We start from the raw sequence: 11,107 nt of genomic DNA, 5'->3' as shown, positions 1-11,107 counted from the left end.
CAAGGCTAGAAGAAAGCTCTGTGGTCGATCGTTGCTGAAGGATCAAGGCCGATCTCCTCCAAAGCCTTTGCTGCGAAGTCCCAGATCCGAAAATGTCAGCCTTGCTGCTAACTCTTCCGTTTCCAAAAGCCAGCCTTAACTCAGTTGAGTTTACCCATATTTATAGGGAATTAAGGGGTGTAACCGCCCCCTTACTTCGCTCCTAAGTGGGGTGTAACCGCCCCCAAATCGTGGGAAGCGGTTTTAGAACCGTTCAGCTCATGTTGAATGAGTCAAACGCCCACATCGGCGTTCAGGACCCAACTTCGCCTCTTAGAATTGAGACGCGAGGTAGGGTGTTGGCTGAACACCAATGAACGCGGGGGTCACTCGTGTTTTGGCTTGTTGTAACGCGAGTTTCGACCCTGGCGTTTTGATGTTGTAACGCGGGTTTCGACCCTGGCGTTTTTGATGTTGTAACGCGGGTTTCGACCCTGGCGTTTTTGATGTTGTGACGCGGGTTTCGACCTTGGCGTTTTAACATTGTAACGCGGGTTCGACCCTGGCGTTTTACTGTTGATACACGGGGAGGACCTCCGCGTCTTGCCTTTGTCATTGCGTTGCAAAGATCATTGTCTTGTAATCTTCGTCTTGGCTCCTTGAGAATATGAGAGTCGTCAGATTGTAACTCCCGATATTGATTGTGAAGGCCGTTGATTAGAGCTTTCATCAGTTGTCGTGAAGGTCGTCAGATTATAACCTTCAGCGATCTATGTGAAAGTCTTCAAATTGTAGTCTTCTGGAAGTCGTCAGATTGTAACTTCCATCATCGGTGTTTGATGGGGGATAAGCTATCTATTGAACCGGGTCACATCGCTAAGGATTGCCCCAAGCTCAAAGAAAAGTACATGAAGTACAAGAAGAAGAAGGCTATGTATGCCGGATGGGAAGAATCCGAACCAAGTGACTCGGAGAGTGATGAAGAAGGAGCAAAATTTGCTCTTCATGACCCAAATGTTTGTTTCATGGCAAATGAACATGAGGTAATATCCGAGGCCGAAAGTGAATCTTTCTATATGCAATGTGACATAGCTATGGCTTTAGAAGAGTTGAACTTTGAATTTAAAAGAATGTCTAAAGAATACTCTTCTTTTAAAAAATTGCATACCTCTTGTGATATTAAGCTAGAGCAACTAACAACCTCTCTTGCTCTAAAAGATGAATTGCTAGGAGATCTCGATTTCGAGAACAAGCAATTAAGATCAAAGATTGAAAAATTAGAAATTGAGGGTTGTAGAACTAGACCCACTCATGCTTATGACAACTACAATCACCATGGTAGAAATAGGTTTCATAGTTCCAACATTCGTACATACAAAAGAAATTTTGTATGCACCTATTGTATGAGACATGGACACATTTCTACTCATTGTAGAATTAAAGACAATGAAGATTTTTATGGTTTGATATGGGTACCCAAAGGTACCAACACTACTAACCACCAAGGACCCAAGACATGGGTACCTAAAGCTACTACACCTTCATCTTCTTCTTTTGTAGGGAACGTCACGGCAACGACGTAAGGAGATGTGGTACCTTGATAGTGGTTGCTCACATCATATGACGGGCAACAAAGAGTTATTTGCAACCCTATCAAGGATTGAAGGAGGCAATGTCTCCTTCGGTGGTGGTGAGAAAGGTAAAATCATTGGTATCGGGTCTATTGGTAAGAAACCCTCACCCACAATTGAAGATGTTTATTTAGTAAGTGGTTTGAATCATAATCTTCTTAGCATTAGCCAATTAAGTGATAAAGGTTTTGATATTTCCTTTAAACCGGATAAATGCATCATTAGTATGGATGGAAATATTGTTTTTATTGCAAATCGCAAGTCTAATGTTTATATTTTTGAGATGAATGAGTTAGTTAATCAAGATGTGAAGTGTCTTGCGGCTATTGATGAAAACCCTTGGATTTGGCACAAGAGACTTGGACATGCAAATATGGAGTTAATATCAAAATTGTCTAAGAAGAATCTTGTGAAAGGGCTACCTAACTTACACTTCATAAAAGATACAATTTGTGAGGATTGTGCCAAAGGTAAACAAACGAAATCTTCTTTCAAATCCATTCATGAGGTATCAACTTCTAAACCTTTGCAATTACTTCATCTTGATTTATTTGGTCCTATGCGTGTTACCTCTCTTGGAGGCAAACACTATGTTTTTGTGATTATTGATGATTTTTCTCGTTTTACATGGACAATATTTCTTGCTAAGAAAAATGATTGTTTTGAAGAATTTGCAAATCATGTTAAAAGAATTGAAAATGAAAAAGATTTGAAAGTTGTTAAGATAAGAAGTGATCATGGTGGTGAATTTCAAAATGAATTTTTCTATGATTTTTGTGCTCATCATGGTATAACTCATATGTTTTCCGCTCCTAGAACACCACAACAAAATGGTGTTGTTGAACGGAAAAATCGCACCATACAAGAGATGGCACGTACTATGTTAAATTCTTTTGATTTACCAAAATACTTTTGGGCGGAAGCCGTCAATACGGCTTGCCATGTTTTAAATCGTGTTTTGATTAGACCAAGGCTTAAGAAAACCCCTTATGAACTTTATCATGGAAAAACTCCTTTCATTGGTTATTTTCGTGTTTTTGGTTGCAAATGTTTTATCTTAAATACAAAAGATCACCATGATAAATTTGATTCCAAAATTGATGTTGGTATTTTCTTGGGTTATGCACCTCGAAGTAAGGCTTATAGGGTCTTCAATAAACGAAGCCTCGTTGTTGAAGAGTCTATAAACGTTACTTTTGATGAGACTAATGTTGGCTCTCAAGTTGTGTTGCCTAGGAAAGATGATGATGATGATATTGAGGGAGGATTGGACTTGTTGCAAATCAATGACACTCCCTCTATAGAAGTTCAAAAGGATGTGGATAGCACAAACGCTCAAGATCAAGTTGAACCACCTAAAGCTTGGAAATTCACATCAAATCATCCAAAGGAACAAATCATTGGGAGCCCTTCAAAAGGAGTTATAACTCGCTCAAAAGCCTTGAGTGAATGTGGTAATGTTGCATTTCTATCTCAACTAGAACCTAAAAAGGTTAATGATGCTTTGAATGATGAATTTTGGGTTTTGGCTATGCATGAAGAATTAAACAATTTTCAAAGAAATGAAGTTTGGAAGTTAGTTCCTAGACCTAACAATGCTAGTGTAATTGGTACAAAATGGGTTTTTAGAAACAAACTTGATGAACATGGCATTGTAACTAGAAATAAAGCACGTTTGGTTGCCCAAGGATACAATCAAGAGGAGGGCATAGACTATGATGAAACCTTTGCACCGGTTGCAAGGTTGGAATCTATTAGGATGTTTTTGGCATTTGCTAGTTTTAAAAATTTCAAACTATTTCAAATGGATGTCAAAAGTGCTTTCTTAAATGGTTTTATAGAAGAGGAAGTGTATGTTGAGCAACCCCCCGGTTTTATAGATCATGCTTTTCCTAATCATGTTTACCGGGTACAAAAAGCCTTATATGGGTTGAAACAAGCTCCTAGGGCTTGGTATGCTCGCCTCTCTAGTTTTCTTGTTGAAAATGGTTTTTCAAAAGGATCTATTGATAACACACTTTTTGTGAGAAAAAGGAAAAATGATTTCATTTTAGTTCAAATATATGTGGATGACATTATTTTTGGTGCTACTAATGAATCCTTGTGCAAGGAATTTTCTAAAGTTATGCAGGATCACTTTGAGATGAGTATGATGGGAGAGCTTACATTCTTTCTCGGGCTCCAAGTCAAGCAAACTAAGGATGGGATCTTCATTTCACAAAGCAAGTATGCGAAGGAATTGGTGAAGAAATTTAAGTTGGAGAATTCTAAGCATGCGCCTACTCCCATGAGTACTAGTGTTAAGCTTGATGCGGATGAGAGTGGTGAAGATGTGGACCAAAAACTATACCGAGGTATGATAGGTAGTCTTCTTTATCTCACCGCTAGTAGACCCGACATCATGTTTAGTGTATGTGCATGTGCACGTTTTCAAGCTTCTCCCAAAGCGTCTCATTTAATTGCGGTTAAAAGAATCATTAAGTATGTTAATGGAACTTTTAACCTTGGTTTGTTTTATCCAAAAAGTACCACTTTTGATTTATATGGTTTTTGTGATGCCGACTTTGCCGGATGTAAGGTAGATCGCAAGAGTACTAGTGGAACATGCCAATTCTTAGGAAATTCCCTTGTTTCTTGGGCTTCCAAGAAACAAAATTGTGTTGCATTGTCCACTACGGAAGCGGAATACATTGCCGCCGGCTTATGTTGTGCTCAAGTTTTATGGATGAAACAAAGTTTAGTTGACTATGATTTGAATTTTCAAAATATTAAAATCTTTTGTGATAACACAAGTGCCATAAATATTTCCAAAAATTCGGTTTTGCATTCTAGAACTAAGCATATTGACGTGCGCCATCATTTCTTACGCGATCATGTAGAGAGACAAGATGTATCCCTAGTATTTGTTGACACCAAATCTCAACTAGCGGATATATTTACTAAGCCTCTTGGAGAGGATGATTTTTGTCGCATAAGAAATGGTTTGGGCTTATGCACTATGTGAAAGTTCTACATTGCTTGCTTGATTAGTTGCATTTTGCATTTGGCATTTCTCTTTACCCCATTTTTGATGGTGACAAAGGGGGAGAGAAATCTCCTCATTTGTTGCATATATTTAGGGGGAGCTCATAGATAGGGGGAGCACCTATCTATAAGCTATTTTATTTTTGCTCTTATATAATGGTTGGTTGTCATCATCAAAAAGGGGGAGATTGTTAGCCCTTATGTTTTGATGATGTTCTTACAACCACCATTATCGGTACTAATGGCTTATTGAGTGTAAATGTAGTAAAATCATTTGTCAAGCTCGTTAGTGCCATTAACGGAGGATGGATGGAATATACGCTACAACGAAGATATCCAAAGGAGGAGGAGGCCAAGAGATGAAGCAACGTTATTTCAAGAACGACAAATTCAATCAAAAGCTTCATCCGATTCAAGCTATATCAAAGCTCAAGTATATTGCTCTCTATATGAGGATATTAGCTTTCTTTTGTTTTTTCTCTCTAGTGCTAGAATGTAGGCAAAGAGTTACTGAGTTTACTTGAAGCTATTGGGAATCACACACACGTTTTTAAACTTGTGCTTTTAAGCGTTTTTCACAAAATACTATTTTTCACAAGTTTGAGTACCTATCTGCAAAATTCTTTTTCCAAGCAGTTTGTTTTTAGTATTAAAAACATTTTACAAAGTTTCAGAATTTTCAGAGGTCAAATGAATATTTTGGAAATATTTCAACTTGGTCAAATAACCTGATTTCAGAATATGTCAGAAATCGGTCGACCGGTCCGGTCTACCGATCCGATGACCTTTCTTCTCTATGTCTCCAGAGTGTCGTCGGTCGACCGATACGGTCGACCGAATTTCTCAACCCTTAATCGGTCGACCGTGCCGGTCGACCGATGAGTCTCTGGATGTTTTGTCAAAACTCCTTAGCTGCTGGCGGTCGACCGATTTTTTCGGTCGGTCGACCGAAGGTATTTTTCGGTCGACCGATATTTTCTTCGGTCAACCGATTTTTGCCTCTGTTCAGCCGCGACTTTTTTAAAACGGTCGTTTGCCTCGAACCCTGTGCTTTCACTTGTTAGTGATTGGCACAGTCTGTGATGAGGGTCTGAAGAAGAGATTATTATCTCATTTGGGTAGATTTGTTTTTGTTTTAAAATGATTTAAACTCTCCTATAAAATCCCCAGACCTCTTCTTCTTCCTCTAAGCCCTAACGTTTGAAAACCAGAGAGCTTTTTCTGTTTCCTGAGAAAATTTTCAAAACTCTGTTTTTCCTCTCTGTTTCAAGTGTGTTTCACTTCCCAGCTTCAGTACTCTTCTCTTTGCTATAGGGGCTTGTGTAAAGAGAGGTTCTTGCTTGTTTTTTCTTCTGCTGCTGTGTGGTTGAGATCTGTGGAGATCTACTGTGAGGGAGTGTGATCTGTGAGATCAAACTGTGTAGTGAGAGAGAGATCTTGTGGGATCGCTGTGTAGACGAAGTTCCGGCTTCCAAACCGGATGTTCCGGTTGGTGTTGCTGAACCTGCAAATCTCGCATCTGCTGCATAGTCAACTCCATTTCGGTTTTGAACTCAGCTCTAATTTCTTCGCGTTGTTTAGCCAACGCTTCTTGCAGCATTTGAGCTAGTTGATCCGGCGTGATCGCGAATGATTCTCTGGCTCGTCCAACACTGGATGCAGTATCGTCCGATGCAATAGCGGAACAAGTATCCGACAATTCTTCATCTGAAGATAAACCCTCGTGCATTCTCCTGTAATCTCGACGTAAGTTGGCTCTTCTTTGTAACCGCGCCATCCTTTGAGAAAGACCCCGCTCAACTCTCCCTCCCGGAGAGAAATCAGGGTCGTAGTTAACTGACTTTTGCTTTCCTTTATTGGTCATGTTGATAGTGACCTCAGGAAGCTCATCTTGTCGGATTACAGATTTCGTTTTGTTGAAACGTCTTGTTTTGGGTCTTGACGCTTCATTGGACAATCTTTGAAATACGGAGACTCTTGTTGAATTATTCTTAGAGCATCCGCATTCTGTCAACACTGCTTTAATGAGTCTCTCGCAAGCGCAATGAGACTCATTTTCTCTGACAACTCTCTTTCTTGAGTTATCTTTCTGATAGTACAGCTCATCATTATTGTGATTCGAGCAACCTATCTTTCGCTTTTGAACTTTGTTAACATGCACAGGACGACTGGTCGTCGCCTCTGAGCGATCCAAAGTTGAATGTTTAAATCCACCCCCTTGCGGGTGTGGAGTTTTCAGAGGTCCTAAACGAGAGTGAACTGGTATTCTCTCGTTTTGGACTTGTGCAGTTCTGACAGGAGGGTGTTTACGACCCCCTGCATATGAAACCATTAATGGTTTATTTGCCGGACATGGTTGTTCCTTGACTGGGGCTTTGCCTCGATCATCAACTGAAGGACCAAGGCGATCTGCCATTGTTATCTTGAACTTGGACAAATCTGGGCTAACCCAGGGTTCTACTGGTGTTGCAGTAGACGGGCCCGGAACAGATGCTTGTGGCGTCTTTGGCATCCAGACTTTACGATTCTTCGGTGGCCTTTCAGTCACCGCCTCTTTCTTGGTTTCTTGCGCTTGTTGACGAAGAGCGCGAGCGTGGGCAGCCTTCGCCTTACGCCTTTGTATCCGTTCTTTAAGGGTTGAACGGGCCCTTTTGACGAGAGTCCATTCCTCCGTCGTAAGCTTTGCAGAAATATGATTATCTTGCCATTGAGGCAACTGGGTCATTTTCTGTTTTCTCGACTCTAGGTCCGCATAGTAATGGACCCCGTCGGTTTGTTGCATGGCCTTAGCCAGTTGTCGAGCACGGCGCTGACGCTGTCTCTGACGAGCCCTCTTCGTCAGCACCGGCGAGCTATTCATCATCGACTCCTTAAGGGATGTGGAGTCGTTTGGAGCAGGTATGTTGCAGATGGGTTCCTTAGCAGCAATTGAGTAGGAACCTTCACCTGCGGCCTCTTTGGGCATTGCAGACTTGAACGTTTTCTTGGAAGACGAAATCTTCCTATATTTGCGAGAGGAGGAAGATTTTGCGGATGAGGACGATAAGTACTCCTCAAACTTCGCCTGATCGAACTCATATTCGATCTCTTCATTGACGATGATCTTGATCGGTTGCGACACCGCGGCCTCGGCAGCGAGGCCGCTGGCTCCCACTGTGGTCGCCAGCTTGTTTGGTTCAAAAGTCGCTGCTGTGGAATTCATTATAACTTTGTTCGATTACAACAAATTCGAAAGAATAATCTTTTTATAAGACTTTTTCTACACAACAAAACAAAAATTACAACTCTTGAGAAACAAACACGAAAATCGTCTATCAATTCTCGTTTTCGTGGGACTTTGCCTGTGCCGGGAACGCTTTGGTTCGTGGACCGCCGATTCACAGATCGTGAAGAGGGGGCTTATGATTCTAACTTCGTTATCGAAGTAGAAATTGAAACGATATCTTATCGAAGTAAGATAGTCGTTCTTCTTAAAATCAAGTCGAAGCTTAATTTCAAGGCGTTGCAAGAAAAGAACTCAAATCTCTGCTCTCTCTGCTCTGGAATGCTCTAACAAATGCTCGATCCCCGTGAGAAGTGACCCTAGGGGGGTATTTATAGCCTCAAGGGTCAGTAACTGCAAAAACTTAACAATCGAAGAAGTCAGTACGGCGAGACAGTGTTTACTGTCTCGCTGGGCGAGACAGCGTTTGCTGTCTCGACCCGCGAGACAGTAAATTTGCTGTCTCGCTCAGCGAGACAGTAAATGCTGTCTCGGAAAATGACAGTTTCTCGCTGTAACTGTTCTCTCACGTTTCAAACTCCGTTATTTTGGCAGTTATCCACGTGATTTTCGCCCATGATGTTTCCCACGTCCCCTGGCAGTTAATGGACACGTGTAGGGCAGTTACAAATGTAGTTTTGACTATTTCAACACTGTCTCGCTGGCGAGACAGCAAAGACTGTCTCGCTGGCGAGACAGTTCATACTTGTTTTGATTTTTTCAAAACAGTATGAAATCCTTTCTTGTGAATTTTTGAGTGATCTTCTCTATGCTTGGGATATCTATTAGCATTTTTTGACGCCTACAAGCATCTTCTAAAGCTTCTTTTTGAAAAGCTTCTTTTTTAAAAGTATATCTTCTAAAGCTTCTTTTTGAAAAACTTCTTTTTTAAAGTAGCTTTTGAGTGGCTCCCTGAGGTTCAGCTTAAAAAATATTTTATTCTTATCAGGCGATCCCTTTTCCTTTAGTATCAGGTGAATGAATGTCATTTAACACACCCATAGCAGCATCCCACATAGTGTCTATATCTTCATCTTGATCTTGAGCATCTGGAAGTGTAATGTCTTCTCCGGTAGAACCCATACTTTGAGTGGATTTATTATCACTAGTATCAAAGGCTTCAAAAAATTGCCGCCTCTTCATATATTCTAAATATTTTTGTTGGATCTCTGATTCAGTAGATTGAGGATATTTTCTTTTCATCATTTTTGCTATTTTAAGTAGAGGATTTTCTTTTTGGATTTCTTGGGTGAGATTCGTTTTTAGAAGTTTATTATTTCTTTGAATTATTTCTTCAATTTGTTTAACTTTTTCTTCAATTATAATTCCAGCCTACCATCTATAATGGAATTTTGTTTTTAAATATGGCAGATGAGACTCTGTCCAATCTGTATCGAAAGACCAATTTTTATATCCATGGAATTTCTGTTTCCGCATAAAACTATGCAGCACATAAGCCATTTGATATTTGATTTTCATTTAATTTGGATATGACTGGATGTGAATCAATCTAAGAATCATATAACTTTTTAATTGGTTTTGGAAGAATTGTAAGATTAGCACCATATTTGACCCACCAATCAAAAAACCAAGAGGGTAATCTTTAAGGACAGCTTCTCAACATAGCTTAACTAATCATGTATGCTTATTTTTAAGATTTTGATATAAGAACAAATTATAGACAGCTTGCTGATAATCCCAATAGTTGAAATTATAAATTTCTTTAGTATTTTGGGATTTTTACCAGAGAAAGTTCTTGGTTGGGACTCATAGCCTAATCTCGTGGTTTTTTTATTACTTCTTGTATAATGCATTTACTAAAGTTTAGAGGGACACTATCACTACTCCAGAAATGAGTTATTTCTAAGTCCTTTTGCATTAATTAGGTTTTCATCCATGCTCTAGATTTGAGAGACAATGTAGGATAATAAGTAGAATCGAAATATTTTTGTCTAAGTTTTTCACAATCTTTCATATAAGGTATATCTTCTTGCTCTACATATAGAACTAATTCAGTATTAGGCTTGGTATAGGATAATAGGTATACAAAAGGGCTAATACTAAATTAGGATAATAAGTATGCAAAAGGGCTAATACTGAATTAGTTCTATACCTATTATCCTATACTAAGCCTAATACTGAATTAGTTCTATACCTAGAGCAAGAAGATATACCTTATATGAAAGATTGTGAAAAACTTAGACAAAAATATTTAAATTCTACTTATTATCCTACCTTGTCTCTCAAATCTAGAGCATGGATGAAAACCCTATTAATGCAAAAGCGCTTAGAAATAACTCATTTCTAGAGTAGTGATAATCATAGTTTCCCTCTAAACTTTAGTAAATGCATTATACAAGAAGTAACAAAACCACGAGATTGGGCTATGAGTCCCAACCAAGAACTTCCTCTGGTAAAAATCCCAAAATACTAAAGATATTTATAATTTTAACTATTGGGATTATCAGCAAGCTTTCTATAATTTGTTCCTATATCAAAATCTTAAAAATAAGCATACATGATTAATTAAGCTATGTTGAGAAGCTGTCCTTAAAGGATTACCCTCTTGGTTTTTTGATTGGTGGGTCAAATATGACAATAATCTTGCAATTCTTCCAAAACCAATTAAAAAGTTATATGATTCTTGGATTGATTCACATCCAGTCATATCCAAATTAAATGAAAATCAAATATCAAATGGCTTATGTGCTGCATAGTTTTATGCGGAAACAGAAATTCCATGGATATAAAAATTGGTCTTTCGATACAGATTGGACAGAGTCTCATCTGCCATATTTAAAAACAAAATTCCATTATAGATGGTAGGCTGGAATTATTATTGAAGAAAAAGTTAAACAAATTGAAGAAATAATTCAAAGAAATAATAAACTTCTAAAAACGAATCTCACCCAAGAAATCCAAAAAGAAAATCCTCTACTTAAAATAGCAAAAATGATGAAAAGAAAACATTCTCAATCTACTGAATCAGAGATCCAACAAAAATATTTAGAATATATGAAGAGGAGGCAATTTTTTGAAGCCTTTGATACTAGTGAAAATAAATCCACTCAAAGTATGGGTTCTACCGGAGAAGACATTACACTTCCAGATGCTCAAGATCAAGATGAAGACATAGACACTATGTGGGATGCTGCTATGGGTGTGTTAAATGACATTCATTCACCTGATACTAAAGGAAAAGGGATCGCCT

The sequence above is a fragment of the Asparagus officinalis genome, chromosome 7, assembly GCF_001876935.1.
Source record: "Asparagus officinalis chromosome 7, Aspof.V1, whole genome shotgun sequence".
In the NCBI taxonomy this organism is placed as follows: Eukaryota; Viridiplantae; Streptophyta; class Magnoliopsida; order Asparagales; family Asparagaceae; genus Asparagus; species Asparagus officinalis.
Note: the sequence above shows the minus strand (reverse complement) of the source record.